The sequence below is a fragment of the Ixodes scapularis genome, unplaced genomic scaffold, assembly GCF_016920785.2.
Source record: "Ixodes scapularis isolate PalLabHiFi unplaced genomic scaffold, ASM1692078v2 PGA_scaffold1__304_contigs__length_218370807, whole genome shotgun sequence".
NCBI lineage: Eukaryota > Metazoa > Arthropoda > Arachnida > Ixodida > Ixodidae > Ixodes > Ixodes scapularis.
Genome location: NW_024609846.1, coordinates 114,459,061 through 114,476,585, shown reverse-complemented (window position 1 = coordinate 114,476,585; position 17,525 = coordinate 114,459,061). Strand labels below are relative to the sequence as shown.

At 48.7% G+C, this 17,525-nt stretch overlaps 1 protein-coding gene across 1 annotated transcript in view; it reads left to right on the top strand.

Annotated features, from left to right (window-relative positions):
• Positions 1 to 17,525, top strand: part of LOC8053885 (calmodulin-binding transcription activator 2) — a 955,024-nt gene that overhangs the window by 833,958 nt on the left and 103,541 nt on the right.

The following is a 17,525-nucleotide window of genomic DNA, read 5'->3' as shown; positions in this document are numbered from 1 at the left end:
GCCGCCATCTTGCTTCTGGTGTGGCTAGATCGACTGATAGTCAGGCATCGCTAGCATTGCTGAGACCGTGGGTTCGCATCAGCAATGCTTGACTATCGGACGATCTACCCGCACCAGCAACAAGATGGCGCGCCCAGAGGCTGCACTCGCAAACGTCTATACTTCGTTTTAAAGGGGCGATGGGACGATTTTCGAACTTCGGCCAAATAATTGTGGGAGTTGGTCCCGGTCACTTCTAGATCCAAGAACAGAAAACCATTTCTGCTTCCACGCGCTAGTTTTTATTTTAAACAAATTGCAAATGTCGAAGTTTGGGGGATCTGACGCACGTAAAACGCTCTGGGGGATCTGACGCTCTGGGGGATCATGTCACTTCCGGATGGGCCTTGTGACCTCTGTTGCTTTGGTCCTCCGGCGCTCTTCCTGGTATTTTGAACATCGTGTCAAGAGTCTCCTCGACCAGCACGGCGTCATGGCATGTTGGTCTCCGACACCATGTACCCTTGAGGGGTCCCTTGTGCGGTAGACGGTGATAGAATATGTTTTGGCTTCCGAACAAGGGATTCCGAAAACATCGCACCGGGTAAGTATCACCCGTGATCGCGGCGGACGATACGATCGTACGTTGAGAAACGCGAGGAAACGAAAGTCCAGACTCTTATCTGCTCCTTGAACAAACTAAACTGCTAGACATTACTCGAGACGTTGCTGAAGTTCTTTAATATGTGTACAAATATTTACATTAGAGGTGCTTTTGGCACAGAACGGTACACCGGTAGACCGTTGCTTAGACCAAGTAATTCGATCATCGCTCGCGCGTTGGCTCACCAGACTCTTCTTCTTTTTCGTCATCCTTAGTGCGCTCCCACGCACGCGGAAACAATTTGCTGTCCCGGGAACGACGGGGAGAGTGGCTTCGCAGGGGGCATGGTTTTCTTGACTTCCGGTAGACAGCGCCACGACAATTTAATACATTTCATGAATAATACTAGACTTTTCACGCATTGCTCTATTATCAAACGACGAGGTATTTCTTTTAATAATCTTAAGCACAAAATTGCGCATATCGCTAACTTACGAACGACATCCCCCAAAGTATGTAGACAGCAGTTCCTGTAACCGCCACACGCAGCCAAAAATCGGCAAATAGTTCGTTTTTTTTTTTCTTTTTCTTTTTTTTGCCATTACGCAGCGGAGTCGCTGTATTTCGGGGGAAAGATGCATGTTTTCGTTTACTTGTAGAACGAAAAGCAATATAAGGAATACGAACGGTAAATTTTTTCAACCTTAAAATCGTTGCATTGCCCCTTTAGGTTAAGACGCAACCGAGGCCACAATTCGATGGCACCAATCAGACGGCATCAAAAGCGCACCATCACGGTTTTCGTCCTGTTTCTCTGCGGGTTCTATAATCGCTGAACCAATCATAAACTAAAAGACCTATGACTTGCGCTTTTGAGGTCGCTTGGCGAGTCTCATTACCTGATAACGTCGGCTGCGTCTGGACTAAAGCTGAAACGAAGTGTATAGCTGTACTCGGAGGAAGACGAAGCGCTTCGAACAGGTCTGTGTTTTTCTCGGCTCATCTGTTTGTGCTTATTTCTATTTATAATATCGCCAGTTTAGACAACAACTTCACCGAACAATTAATAAGGCTTCCTCCGCCTGTCGGAGGGGTGGCTTTCGATCGGCTCGGGGTATAAACCCTGATTTCACTTAGCCATGGCTACCGCAACCACTTCGCTAACGGCAAGTCAGAAGACTCCAACTGAGCGCTACAGCATGCCTCCTTCAACATGCGGATCCTCTATCGCCGAATTAGAGAACGAAACCTCCCTCACTAACCTGGCAGAAGTTCGAGCTCCTGACCCCACATATCTCCACCCAACGCTGAAATGTTAACTAGCGACATGGAAATCGCCGACACCGACCAAGGTGAATGGTACGATGCCAAGACATCCAAGAAGCGCAAAAAGAACTCCAGTTCAAGCAAAAGCGGAGACACAGTTACGAACTATCTTACCACAACAGTTGGCCTGACTAATTTTTGTGCCAGCGGTTGAAAACCAGAGAATCACAGCGATCAGCAGTCTAAAACTGTCTGTTGCATTGGAACAGATGTGTCCCGAATGCATCCACGAGATTAGGCCCAACAGCAGATTAAATATGATCGCAGTAGATACTCGAAATGGCCAGACGACCCGTGCGCTCCTTGCCTGCACTCAGATCTGCGGCTTGAAAGTTCGGGCGTACGAGCCCGTTCCGAGGCATTTCGCAGTAGGAGTGATTAAAGACGTCGACACTTCACTTACTGATGCCGAAATTGAACAGCATGTGAGATCACCAGAAGGCCGAGTAGCGAGAATTCGACGGCTTGGACAAAGTTCCATAGTAAAGATAGCGTTCAGCGAAACAACGTTGCCGAGTTTTGTTTATCTCGGTCACGTTCGCCATCCGGTGACCCCGTTCAAGGAACGCCCAATTCAGTGGCGCAAATGTTGTGGATATGGACATCGCGAAGCCAAATGCAAGCGCCCACCCATCTGCAGTCGCTGTGGAGAAGCCCACGACAGCAACGACACGTGTTCTGGACAAGAAAAATGCGCGAACTGCAGTCAAGCTCACGCTGCCACGTCCTCTTCCTGCCCAGAATGGCAGAGAGAAAGTGAGACCCGCAGCTACGCACGCAAACACGCAGTTGACTTTCGCGCCGCAAGATCCGCCGTCTCACAGAAGACGGAAACAAAACAAACGGCTGAAATTGATAAACGACCTCCACACTCACAGAACACAATAAATGAGACATCTAACAAGCAGAACCCAAGCTCCCATGACTATGCTGCAGCTGTAAAGAAGAATCAACAGAAGGTCACGAAGGGGGCCCCTCCCTCAATTGACCGCAAAAGTCAAGTTTCAGAACTCAAGGGAGAAAAGGAAAGGCCGTCGACGTCAGCGGCTGTCACTCCTGATCCAATGCGGAAGACCACTTCCACCTCTGGTGCTCCACCAATCAAAGGGAATGCATGGGAAAGCTGGATTCCGCTTCTCAAAAAAGCAGCTCGCATGGCCTGTATTCTATTATCTTCTGTCGACGCCCAATGGGCACGAAACATCACATCATTGCTTAATATGATTCTTCCGCTTATGGGAGAATTATAAACGATGGAAGCACCAAGAAGCCGCATAAACGCGTCCGCAATTGGATATTATTCAACATATCAAGACTATTCACTATCCCCGTGAAGAAAGGCGAGCCTACGATCACCACCAGAGCCCTTTTCAAGGAACCACGAAAAACCAACCTAACGACTGACGTCCTTTTGCCTCTAATCTTTCAAGCTGCAAAAAACTTTTTTTTTATCAGCAAGCAAGACACAGCTTTCAAAGGTATCATGCTCACACTTTTAACTATGATTCAGCCTACTCTCTGCCTAGGCCCCAGCTGCTAATCTGGACATGCTATCAATAGATAAGATTCGATACCAAGCAACCATTTTCCAGTGGAATGCAAGGGGCCTTCGCAGCCGTCTTTCCGACTTTCGCCGATTTGTGTATTAGTACCAATTTCCGGTTGTAGCATTATCAGAATCAAACATTGCCGACAGTTTTCGTTTATCTGGTTATGAGGTTTTTCACTCGCTACGAGGTAGATCTCCAAGCAGAGTTCTAGTGGCGATTCCTAAAGACCTTACTTATATCTCCCACAGCCTTACTCCTGATGCCACCAACGAGTATGTCGCTTTAACTGTGAAACAAGGTCGCAACATGTTCACCCTAATCGCAGGATACATTCCGCCAAATACGCAGTTTGACTCCCTGCGTATTAGCTCTATTATTAAAAACACCCCCTCTCCACACATCTTAACGGGGGATTTTAATGCCCATCACCCCTTATGGGGAAGTACAAAAACAACCGCCCGAGGTACCTCACTTGTGACACTCACGCATCAGCATGGTCTTTTTACTTTGAATGACGGAAGTCCAACCTTTTTCCGGGGCGCCACTACAAGCAGCTGTTTAGATTTGACATTTGCATGCTCGAGCCTTTCAAATTCTCTCACATGGTTTACAGATATTGAATGCCATAGCAGTGACCATATGCCTACGTACACTCTTCTTAAGGGGTTTTCATCCAATACCATAGCGTCAACAATCAGACGGACAGATTGGTGCCTTTTCAAAGTTAATCTTGAAAAAGCATGTGATTCATTTAGCACCGAAGGTGATTTCTACCATGGTATCGGAGAACTTGTGAAACAACACACAAAGACATACAAACTACCCCGAAGGTTTGTTATGATTGACGCGGAATACGAACGTCTTCGTGCGCTTCGCAGGAGATACGAAAGAAAGGCAAGAAAAACACATGATCCTGAAGATATTCGTAAAGTAAGACGCCAACAAAAACGCATAAAACGACATCTAGATAAACTAGCCCAACGTCATTGGAGGGATGATTGCGCAACATTAGATCCTCGTAAGCCTCTTTCAAGAATATACAGTCTTGCTCGTGGTCTAAGGACGACTCCACAACAGCGTCAACCTTTTCGTGCACTAGCCCTCCGACTAGATCTTTCGGAACTAGCTGTGGCTGAAGAGTACTGTAAAAAGCTCACGGAAAACGTCGGAAATTCGACCATTCCACTTGTTAAATCCAACAGTCCCTTCCGAGCGTGTCCTTACATGGACGCACCGTTCGATATACGAGAACTAGACGAGGCCCTTTCTGGACTACGTTTCTCAACCTCTCCCGGTCCCGACGGTATAACTTACGCGGCCTTATTTCACCTGGGTACAATAGGCAAAGTGAGGCTCTTGAAACTATATAACACATCGTGGGAAACGGGCCAGGTGCCCCGGGATTGGAAAACATCGCGCATTATACCCATCCTTAAGCAAGGTAAATCCCCCCTAGACCTTTGATCGTTCCGTCCAGTTGCTTTGTCCTCTTGTGTCGGAAAAATCATGGAAAGGATGATACATACCCGACTTGAATGGTACCTAGAGCAGTATGACATATACCCCGAAGTTATGGCAGGTTTCCGACGCGGACGCAACTCTCTTGATAATATTGTTACGGTGAAAATGGGGTTTATTTACAGGTGATTGAGATGGTAGAAAATAGAGGTGACAGTGTCCGTTGCCAGCAAAGCCAAAAACCAACGATCCTCTTCTTCTTCTCTCCTCCAACTCGCTCCCAGACCACCTCTTCTTTATCCTCGTAATACTACCCCCCCAGATAGAAAACGACGCCTCGTCGTTGAGTTGAAGGTGGTCGTGGTGTCACTGAGTAAGGAATGGTTTGAGGCGTAGGATGTGGACGGTTTGACGTTGTTTGTTGCGACCGGTGTGGTTTGGCTGGATTGCTTCAATCACGTAGGTGACGTCGCTTACTTTGCGGTGAATTCGGTAAGGCCCAGTGTAACGAGGGAGGAGTTTTTCGGCTAGTCCAACACGTCGTTGCGGAGTCCAGAGTAAAACCAGGTCGTCGGGTGAGAATGTAACGAATCTGTGAGTCTGATCGTAGCGCGTACACTGGCGTTCTTGAGAATCAAGGGTACGAATTCTCGCTAACTGTCGGGCTTCTTCGGCGTGACTGACTGCATCTGTTGTGTAGGCGGTAAGCGAAGCATCAGGTTGTAGAGGGAGGAGGGTATCGAGCATTAACCGGGGCTCCCGACCGAAGAGAAGGTAAAAAGGTGTGAAGCCAGTTGTATCGTGACGGGAAGAGTTATAAGCGAAGGTTATAAAAGGCAGTGCTGCGTTCCAGTTGGTGTGGTTTGAAGAGACGTACATGGGTAACATGTCGGTGAGTGTCCGGTTAAATCGTTCAGTTAAGCCATTTGTTTGAGGGTGATAGGCGGTGGTCACCTTGTGAAGTATGGAGCAGGACTGTAATACTTCTGCCACGACTCGTGATAGAAGGCCGCGTCCTCGATCGGTGAGAAGCCCACTAGGCGCTCCGTGCTTTAAGATAACTTCTTGTAAAAGAAATTGAGCGATGTCGACTGCAGTGCTAGTGGGAAGTGCTCCAGTTACTGCGTATCGAGTTGTGTGGTCGACTGCCACTGCTATCCACCGGTTCCTTGCCGATGACAAAGGGAAAGGACCGAGAAGGTCCACGCCCAGGCGTTGAAATGGGGTTTCAGGCGGGTGTAGTGGTTGCAGGAGTCCGGCTGGTAGTGAAGGCGGCTTTTTCCGGCGCTGGCAGAGGTTGCAGGAAGAAACGTACCGTTTGACACATCGATAGAGGTCGGGCCAGTAAAAGCGTTGTTTTACTTTTTCATAGGTCCGGACAACTCCTAGATGGCCAGAGGATGGGGCGTCGTGTAATTGCTGAAGGATGCTTGTCTGCAGTTGTTTTGGGACGACGAGGAGCCAGGGTAGTCCGTCAGGTCTAAAATTTTGTCTGTAAAGAACTTGATTATGGAGACGATAGAGCCCGCAAGAAGGAAGATTTGTGCCAGCCGACACGTCGTTAATGATGCGTTGAAGGATTGGATCGAGACGCTGCTCATGTGCGAGATTGAGGAGGTCAGAGATGGGGAGCACCGGAAGTTCGAACTCATCAGAGCCGATATCTGGTGGGTCCACAGGATGGCGGGATAGGCAGTCGGCATCTTGATGTAATTTGCCAGATTTGTAGACTATGGTACAATCGTATTCCTGCAGCCGGAGTGCCCATCGTCCGAGGCGACCGATTGGATCTTTTAAAGAAGCGAGCCAGCACAATGCATGATGATCGGTGACGATGCGAAAAGGGCGACCGAAGATATATGGACGAAATTTGGCGATTGACCATACGACGGCTAGGCATTCTCTTTCTGAAATTGTGTAGTTCCGTTCCGCTGGAGAAAGCAGTCTGCTGGCATAGGCAATGACTTGCTGCTGGTTGTGTTGATATTGCGCGAGGACGGCTCCAATGCCATGGCCACTAGCATCCGCTCGAATTTCTGTAGGTGCTGAGTCGTCAAAATGGCCGAGGATCGGGCGTGATGTAAGTGCTGCCTTCAAGTATGCAAAAGATGTCTGCTGTTCTTTGTGCCAGATAAAAGACTGATTTTTCTTGAGTAGCATGGTGAGAGGTTGAGCGATCTGGGCAAACTGTCCAATAAAGCGTCGGAAATAAGAACAGAGGCCCAAAAAGCTTCGGACGTCTTTCGCCGATTCAGGTAGAGGGAAATTGTAAACAGCGTTGATTTTTTCGGGGTCGGGTTGAATTCCGTTTTTATCGACGAGGTGTCCTAAAATTTTAACTTGTCGGTGGCCAAAGTGACATTTGGATGAATTGAGCTGTAATCCAGCGTCTCGAAAGATTTGCAGCACTTGCGCCAAGCGGTCTAGGTGAGATGAAAAGGAGTCCGAAAAAATAATAACATCGTCCAGGTAGCACAAGCAGACGGTCCATTTTAAACCTTTCAACAGACGGTCCATCATCCTTTCGAACGTGGCGGGCGCGTTACACAGGCCGAAGGGCATTACTTTAAATTCAAAGAGTCCATCGGGAGTGATGAAAGCGGTTTTCTCCCGATCGACTTCATCTACGTTGATTTGCCAGTAGCCGGCTCGGAGGTCGATGGACGAGAAGTACTCAGCTCCATGTAAGCAGTCGAGAGTGTCGTCTATTCGTGGGAGGGGATAAACGTCCTTTTTGGTTATTTTGTTCAATCGGCGGTAGTCGACGCAAAAGCGCCAAGACCCGTCTTTCTTTTTAATTAGGACAACTGGGGCTGACCAAGGGCTTGAGGACTGTTGAATGATATCTTTAGCCAGCATGCTGTCTACTTCTTGCTGAATAATGCGGCGTTCGCTCGCAGAGACGCGGTAAGGACGCTGATGAATGGGGACTTCCATACCGGTATCGATACGATGGGTAACGGCAGAAGTTCGGCCAAGAGGACGATTGTTAAGGTCGAAAATGTCGTGGAATCTGGAAAGTAGGGTGTGGAGTTGTTGTCTTTTGTCTGGGTGCAACTTGGCGTCTATCATATTTGTGAATTGTAAAGAGCCAGGGTACTGCAACTGCTGCGAAGTAGTAGCTTGAGAGCCATTTTGTGAAACAGCTGAAATGACACATTGGTTAGTCGGGAAGCTCGTAGCTATGGTCGTACCCCTAGCTAAGGTTTGAGTAGACGTACCAATATTCGTTATCCAAATATGGGCTGTGCAATTGCATATAGTGGTGACTGAGTGGGGTAGGGCGAGTTGTTTCGATAACAAGATGTTCATATTCGGTGCAATTACGTAATCACCACTTTCTGAAGGTAGGTTAGTGGTGACGTCTAGGGAGACAGTGGCAAGGGGTGGAATTCTCAAAGTTTCGGCACAACATAATTTATACTCCATTGGTTTAGAAAGTTCACATGTGTCACCTCCGCCGAGTTCTATTTTTCCCTTTTCACAGTCAATAAGGGCTGCGTGTGAAGAAAGAAAATCCCAGCCTAGGATGATTTGATGGGGACAAGTCGTCAGTACCGTGAAAAGAACAAATGCTGTGTCGCTATCGAATGTAATGCGTGCACCGCACATACCGAGTGACAAGATAAGCCGACCGTCTGCGCTCCGTAGAGTTTTTGTGTCGGGTGGGGTCATCACTTTCTTTAATTGTCGTCGGAAATCTTCCCTCATTATGGAAATAGCGGCGCCTGTGTCTACAAGTGCATGCGTCGGTATACCGTCAATGTAAATGAGCATTCGGTTACGAGCGGTGCCAAAAGTACTGTGGAGAGGATTTTCGGCCAATCCGTGGAATGCAGCCTCACCTCCTGAGGCCGCATGGCTTAGTTTTCCGAGCGCCTTGAAGTGAAGGACGGCAACGAAGGGCGACGGCGAACAGGCGATAGGGATTGGCGGCGGTGTGGAGACGGCGATCGATGATTATGCAACGGGACATGAAGTGTGTCGTCTTGAAAATCGCGGTGATTGGGAAAAGAAGAAACCTGACCATTGTACGGGCGACGGCTTATAGCTGAAAATGGACGTTGTTGTATGCTCCAATTATTGCGGCAGTAGCGAGCGACATGGCCTGCCCTGCTGCAATTGAAGCAGATAGGACGGTTGTCAGGCGTGCGCCACTCAGCAGGGTCTCGACGGCGGCGTGGTATAAACCCGGGTGTAGCAGCTGGTGAACCCAAGCTGCAGCAGTCGGCCGCATGGGCATGTACCTCCGGTGGGGTGCGGCATTATAGACGCTGAGACGAGTCATAAAGCCTGTCCAACTCTTTCCTGACGACGCTTTGCACGACGGAGATAGATACAACGTTCGTTGCCGAGTCGGAAGAAGGGGCAACGGTTTCCGACGGCATCATGGCTTCAAGTTCGCGACGAACAATTTTTGTTATTTTGGTTGACGTCGTGTCAGTATCCTCGCATGATGATGTCGAAGGGGTGTTAGGCAGTCTCTCGAACTTGTGTGCGATTCGACGACTTTTTGCCGCCTCAAAGCGACGGCATTCCTTGAGCACATCTTCGACAGTCGTACAGTCCCTGATGATGAGGAGTTGAAAAGCATCATCCGCAATTCCCTTGAGGATATTGGCAATCCGGTCAAGCTGGGGCATTTCAGGATTAGCTTTACGGCAGAGAGCGAGGACGTCCTGGATGTATGTAACATAGGACTCCGTGGACGTTTGTACTCTTGATGCCAGTTTTCTTTTTGCAGCGAGCTTGCGTCCAGTTGGATGGCCAAAGAGGTCTTCCAATTTGGATTTACACATATCCCACGATGTAAGTTCTTCTTCGTGGGTCTGGAACCACGTGAGAGCGGTATCCTTCAAGTAGAATGGTATATTTGCTAGCATGATCGTGTTGTCCCAGCGGTTGTGGGCGCTCACTTTCTCGTAGAGATCTAACCATTCCTCTACTTCTTGCTCACCCGTGCCGGTGAAAGGCTCAGGGTCGCGAGGCTTGGCGAGGACCAAAGGTTGCGTCTGTACAGGGGGTGGGGTTGACCCGGAAGCTCCGCCTTCGGGAGGGGTGCCGGACGCACTCGTCATGCTGGGCGGAGGCGGGAGACGTCGGTTTCGCAGGTCCAGGTCGGCAACCAGTGTACCCCGCACCTCCACCAAAAGGTGTTACGGTGAAAATGGGGTTTATTTACAGGTGATTGAGATGGTAGAAAATAGAGGTGACAGTGTCCGTTGCCAGCAAAGCCAAAAACCAACGATCCTCTTCTTCTTCTCTCCTCCAACTCGCTCCCAGACCACCTCTTCTTTATCCTCGTAATAATATCATTGACCTCACAACGAGCATCGAAAAACAAAAGAAATCCCGAAGAATCACCACTGCAGTGTTCCTCGATATTAAGGGCGCTTTTGACTCTGTAAGCCACAAGGCTATCTGCAACGCACTCTGCTATGCCGGGATAGGAGGACGTCTGTATGCGTGGATTTTAGACTATCTTGAAAACAGAACAGTTCATATGGTGACGACAGAAGGGAAAACAGCTGAGTATATTGTTGCTCGTGGCGTGCCACAGGGTGGTGTTCTCAGTCCCACACTTTTCAATATCACCCTCATAGGACTTGTGAACAAACTTCCTCGAAACGTCAGAATAACTCTCTACACGGATGATATCTGCATATGGACCTCATCAATCACGCAGCGATTTAATGTGATTCGCTTACAGAAAGCACTTGAGATAATTTCAAATTACTTAAAATGCCGTGGACTATCGCTATGCCCATCAAAATCCGCAGCTATAGCTTTTACACGAAAAAGTACGCTTAGGCATCAGCTCACTATTGATGCTCACCCTATATCATATGTCCAAACTCACAGATTTCTTGGTCTTATCCTAGACAAAGGTTTAACATGGACACCACACGTTAGGCAACTGAAAAGAAAGCTTATTAGCGTTACCCAGCTCTTACGATTCATAAGTGGAACTACGTGGGGTCCATCTGTAGCTTCACTTATCCAACTATATAACGCTCTTTTTGTCGGCATTATGCGATACAGTCTGCCCGTACTTTATGGGATGTGCCGCACAAATATAAGAGCGCTTGAGAGTATGCAGGCTCAAGCCCTACGTGCCTGTCTTGGGCTCCCAAATTGTACTTCCAATGTTGGAACTGTAGCTGAAGCAGGCGCTATTCCCATAGGTGTCCTTAGACTGCAAGAGACCCTTCGAACACACCTTCGCCATCTTACCAGACATAAAGAACACTATCTTGCAGATATATCAGATAGCAGAAGTGCCTCTGGATTTGCTCAACTTATTAATTCTGGCAGCTTAGACACTCCACGAGATTTCGAACCAGCAGAGTTCTCTTCTTCGCCCCCATGGGCCTATCCAATAATTAATATAAAGACAAATATTCCAGGGCTATATTCCAAAAAACACATTCCGTTAACTGCATTGAGGCAACACTCTTTGGAAATAATTAGTGTTCATCACCGTTCGCGAACACATGTCTATACCGACGGGTCCTGCACTGACGAAAGCTCCACTTACAGCTTCGTAATACCATCAATCAATGAGAGACTTCATGGAAAATTGGGTCACACGACATCATCAACAGCTGCAGAATTAGTAGCGATTCGAGAAGCATTTCGCTTCATTTCTGCATGTGACTCACGAGATTGGTCAATTTTTACCGATTCTAGGGCAGCTCTTCAGAGCCTCAAATCCACTAAAAACAAGAACGTCAATGCACAGCTCGTTCATCAAATTTTGAAACTTCACCAGGAGGCTATCGAAAATGGGCATAGTCTGATACTACAATGGATTCCAAGCCACTGTGGTATCCAGGGCAATGAAAGTGCTGATTTAGCTGCCAAGGATGCTCACCGACGTAATTCTGGTTTAAAAATCCCATTTTCACGAACAGATGCTAGGGCCAGAATCAACTGTGTTGCTAAAACTATGATAAGTTCCCTCTGGGCAAATCCGCTTTATTATTACAGACACCTGCACAGCATTGACCCTTTCCTTGTCTTTCGTTCACCCCGCGGCCTTAAACGCCGGACTGAAACTACGCTCCACCGAATACGACTCAACGTAGCTTCAACGGGATTCTATCTCAACCTCATCGGCCAGCTAGACTCTCCTCTCTGTGAGCATTGTGCCGTCACAGACACACTCGAACATGTCCTGTGCCAGTGTAGCCTATACACAAGTCAACGAAATGAACTGGCAAACTCTCTATATCTTCCCAACGGAAAACCACTTTCCCTGACTCACCTGCTCGGACCATGGGACTCCGCATCGGAAAGGGTCAAAGCAACGACCTCCTTCATTCGCTTTCTTAAGAAAACAAAACTGGACCGAATACTCTAAATGCAGAGCATACTTTTACATGAACAAACAATAACGGACAGAATTTTCTTTACCTTTATGCATATGTATGTATATGTATTTGTGTATGTGTATATATATGTATATATATGCACATAGGTGTGTGTGTGTTTGTATGCATGTATATATGTATATACATGTATATATGTGCATAGATGAATGTATATAAGTATGTATATATACTTTTTCTTTTTTTCTTTTCTCTTCTCTCTCTCTCTTTATAATCTATACCTCCCCTCTTTCCCTCCCCTAAGTGTGAAGTAGCCATCCTGCCAATCTTCGCGGGATAACCTCTTCTCCTTTCCAATAAACCAATCTTTCTCTCTCTCTAGCTGTACTCTAATATTTATGCTAATATTTAGTGTACAACGCTGTCATAGCTGTCGGCGCGCGAACGTGTCGCTTGATTTTGTGGATCTTATGCGCTCCCGCGCAAACGAGACGTGTAGGTAACGCCACGCGCTCACGCCAGCACGTTTGACGGCGTTGTGCACGAAGTTTGAAACGGAGTATAGTTTATACACCATTCCAGTGTTCACCAATGGAGAATCTTTAGTACCGAGGCAGCCCTAGCGGCTCAGGTGCATCCTGGGAGACATTTGTCAACCAAGGCTTTAGTTTCGGTTTCCTCCACCGGACTGCTGCCAGCCGCAATCGGACACCGCGGGCCTGCACCACGCCGCTCAACGCAGCGTACCTCGCCGAGTTTTCATAGGTCGACCTACGTGTGCATGTGTTCCAGTAAGTATACTTCTCGTGACTTTATCAGGCGTAACTGATTCCAGGCGAATGCAAGCCATGTCGCTTCGGCGAAACTAAACCTAATGCCGATCACCGTACACTGCTCTACGCACCGACTCCTTGAGGGTGTTTGTTTTCGACTTCGGCAGACTTCGAGGGGAGCCAGCACCAAAGTTAGCATCGGGCTTTCACAGTGTGTTTATCTCGTGTTTTATCTATCGTTCTTAAGCCATCTTCTTTCACTTTCATTGTCCCGATTCATTTAGCCACTAGCTGCCACCTCGTCTTTCTTTTTCCCGAAATTTGCGTGGCTTGCCTTCGCCTTGAATCACTTACCGTCTGATAAATGCACGAGAATAGAAATATACTTACTGCATCACATACACATGTAGGTCAACCGACGAAGATTCGGCGAGGTACGCTGCGTTGAGGGCTGTGGTGCAGGTCCGCGGTGTCCGCTTGCGGCTGACCGCGGTCCGATGGAGGAGACTAAAACTAAAATATTCGTTGACAAATGTGTCCCATAATGCACTGGAGCCGCTAAGGGCGTCTCTGCTTTGCACATTGTTCATTATCAGCCCAACCGCCCAGCGTGCGTTCTTCGTAGCCCAGCACGCGCATAATCGTCGTTTCGGAAAGCGAGCAATTCACACGCCGTAGGCACGAACGTTGAAAATCGCACCGTCCAGAAACTCTTTTTTTTTTTAAGGTTACTAAATAATTGCAAGCATGGCGCTCCGACCAGACCCGCTGTATGCGGCAGCTTGAGCTGCCAGTGTAGTGGCACTACGCAAAAAGACCTACAGGATGCGGCCGTAAGGACCAGCACATTTGACACGCCTTGTAAAAGTCGAATTCCAAACGTTGATACCTGAAACTGGGCACGCGAACATTAATTCGCAAAAAGCTTCCCCTATTTTTTTATATTTTTTTAAGCTCAGCTCAGAGCTAGTATATTTTTTAAAGAAAAACATATAAAGCAGAACCGGTTACCGTGCATTTCCTATGCCTTGTACCGGCTTGCTATTCGTCCGCATACTGGTATGCAAGCTCGCTCCCAGGTGGCGTGATGAACGGAAAAGGAAAAGCGCCGAGAACATCATAGTAGAGGCTGGCGACGAGCAGGATAGCCGGGATAAATAATGATTTTAACGAAATAAATGAACGATGATGCAGTTTCTGTTCACAGTTAGAAGGAAGCGAACTTTTCTGTTTGATAAAAAGGAAGTTTTAAAACAGACGAAATGTGTTTCATTCTGTCGTTTGATATCCGTTCGCGCATCCCTGCTGGGAGCGGAAGGCGCGTAGGAAGGAGCGAACGAATAACAGACGACAGAGTGAAACAAACATTCGTCTGCTTTAGTTTTTTTTTTTTTTTTTTTTTTTTTTATCATACAGAAGGCCTAGTTTGTTTCTAAATGCGAACTGAAACTGCAACATCGTTTATATATTTCGTTAAACTCATTGTTTATCGCGGTTATCTTGCTCGTCGACAGCCTCTCTTATGACGTTCCCATCGTTTGTATATTTACCGCGCTACCTGCAGGCCGGCATAGGACATAGGAAATGCAGGGCTGTCGTCTTTGCTCTATCTTTTCCATTTCACCAGCTTTGAGTTGAGCCGTTTGTTCGCAAACAAGTTCGCTACCGCACCTCTATTGGCGGACCCCAGCGTGCTTCCGGTTTTCCTCTTCTTTTATTTTTGTTCGCATATGTTATTTCTATTACTGTCCACAATGCGCACAGGTTTTTATAAACGTATTGCAGATACTCGTTCGAAGGAAATTCTTCATGCCCGATCGTTGTGCGTTGCTGAAGTACAAATAAATACACTACTGGAAGTCTACTGGGGCATTAAATATTGTGGCGCCCTCGTGGTATAAATTCTAAAGTCCCTTAATGAAATTCACGCGAGCGAAAACTTCGCCGCCATTTGCTTCCAAAAGCCGTTCATTTCAGTGTCTCGCCGCCATTTGCTTTCGAGGACCGCACGATTCACGGACGTCGTGCATGAGCGCATCTAACGCTACTTGTGGTGGTGGTGGTACAAACTTTATTGAGCTACTTTAGGAAAGCGTAAAGGTAAGGGTAGAACCCTCAGTCCAGGGTTTCAATGCTTTCTGCTGTAACTCGTGCCCACCGAATCAGGGCGAGCTGGTCTTTGGGGGAGGAGCTGCGCGGCGAAACTTCCCAGGTCTCGCGTTCGGAAGGAGGGGTGGAGGGGGAAAGGAGGGGTTAAGGGGACAGGCCCACGTAACGTGGTAGTGGGATGGGTGATCTCCACAAAAGGGACATTCGGCTGGGAATTGTTGAGAAAAGAGTTTGTGCAATAAAGCTAAGTGTGTGTATGTGTTTTGCCTGGAGTTGTCGCCAAGCTGCAAGCTCCTCTCGGCTGAGCGTCTTGCGCGCTGGTGGGTACTCTCTTCTGTATCCCCTGTAGAATGCTAGAAGGTCCGTGGGGTGCACGGGAGTGGCAAAGAGCTGTGCCTCTTCTTCTTCTTGTGGGTCGGGAACTCAAGTCTTGACTCGTTGAACGGCGGCCGCTGGCCGTGGAAGGGGGGGTGGCTCAAAGAATACCAGCTCCAGCCGCAGCGTGTGCACACCGATTTCCCTCCACGTTTGCGTGACCGGACGTCCAGACGAGGGTAGCCCTTGGGAGGTTGGGTCCAACTATAGCCTCCTCTATACTGACAAAACCTGGCAGATCACCACGAGACGCGGCCGCCGAAAGTGAAAAGGTAGAGCGGCAGACAAAAGGCATATAACGGGCGCCCCGCTGCGGCGAGACGCCTAAACACACTTGTCCCGAGCCATGGAATGTCCGCTCGTCCTTCTCCCGTTCCTCGGGCTGCCGCTTCTTTTCTCGACGGGTTTGATAACCATGTTTCGGGTCCTCGCCGTTGGCCAAAGCTCTGCGCTCACTACAGGCTCCCCGCGAAATGCTCTCTGCTACCACATCCTCGCGCTCCAAATCTGCGACCGGGAACTCTATGGCTCAGCCATCGAACTGCCAGGCTTTGTGAGTATAGAAGAGGCTATGGTCCAACAGTCCCTAGCACGTGGAGTGAGATTCTTCCGGCGAGGTAGCGTCGTAGAGCTGCCTGAGAGTCTGTCAGGATAGTGAGCGACGGTGAGTCTGGGGTGGCGGTGGTGAGAGTTAGTACGATGGCCTGCTCCTCCGCCACGACCGGGAGATCCGTCCGTAGCGAGGCCGTGACCAGGGGTCCGCCGCACGGTCCGACAACGCATGCCGCCGCTATGGTTTCGATGTGGTGCGTTGCCACGTCTGTGTATCTGACGTACTTCTTCCCGCTGCATTCTTTTGCGAGGAATTGGGCTCTCGCCACCCTCCTACCGGCATGTAGTATCGGGTTCATGTTGCGTGGGATAGGGTTGATCTGAATCTTCTTGCGAATTTTCTCCGGGATCGGCGTCGTTTCCTGCATCTCTGTCGGGATAGCGAAGCCGATGATTCCCAGCACGTGTCTGCCTGTTGACGTGGTGGATAGTCGTATCCGCTGGTTTCTGGTTTGTGCTTCTGCGAGTTCCACGTACGTGTTGTTGACCCCTTGACTAAGCAGTTTCTTAGTCAACGTATATATGGGAGGTCCCAGCGCCAGCTTGTAGGCTTTCCTGGTGATGATATCTAGTTGCTCCGTGTCTTTCTTCGTGAGCTTGTGGTACGGTGTCGCATACGTGAGGCGGCTGAGGAGGAGGGCCTCGGTCATGCAAATGAGGTCGACCTCCTTAAGTCGATGTTAGCTACTGGTGAGCAGGTTCATCATACGCATGACTTGATCTGCGGAGTTTCGCAGGAGTCGCATCGCGGGGGTCGATCAGCCATCCTGTTGGAGGAGGAGGCCGAGGATTCGAACCTTTCTACAACGGGAACTTCGTTGCCGTCCTCGGAATGGAGCTAGATATCCGTCGGAAGATTTTCATTTGCTGCGTGAATTGATGAATAGAAGCTCGGACTTCTCCGGTGCGCACTGGAGTCCTTCCTCCTTGAGGTGCTCTTGTGTCACTCGTACGGCTTCTTGTAGGGCGTCCTGCTTTTCTCCGTCCTACCCAGAAGTCGTCCAGATCGTGAGGTCGTCCGCGTATAGTGAATGCTTGATGAGTGGAATGGCGTCGAGTCGCTCGGGAAGTTTCCTCCATGCCAAGTTGAAGAGAGCTGGGGACAGCACCGAGCCTTGTGGCGTGCCCTTGTCCGGGACTTTAATGATGTCGAAGCGGATTGATTCGACCCCGATGGTGACCGTACGGTTGCAGAGGAAGTCTTTGACGTAGTTGTACGTTTTTTCTCCGCAATTGGTGGATTCTAGGTTCTTGAGGACTAGTTTGTGGCTCACGTTGTCAGAGGCTCCTTTGATGTCGAGGGCCAGTACAGCGTGGGTGGTGGTTCGCGAGGCTCGGTCGACGATGTCTTCGTGTAACTGGAGGAAGACGTCTTGAGCGCAGAGGTGCAGTCTGAAGGCGAACATGG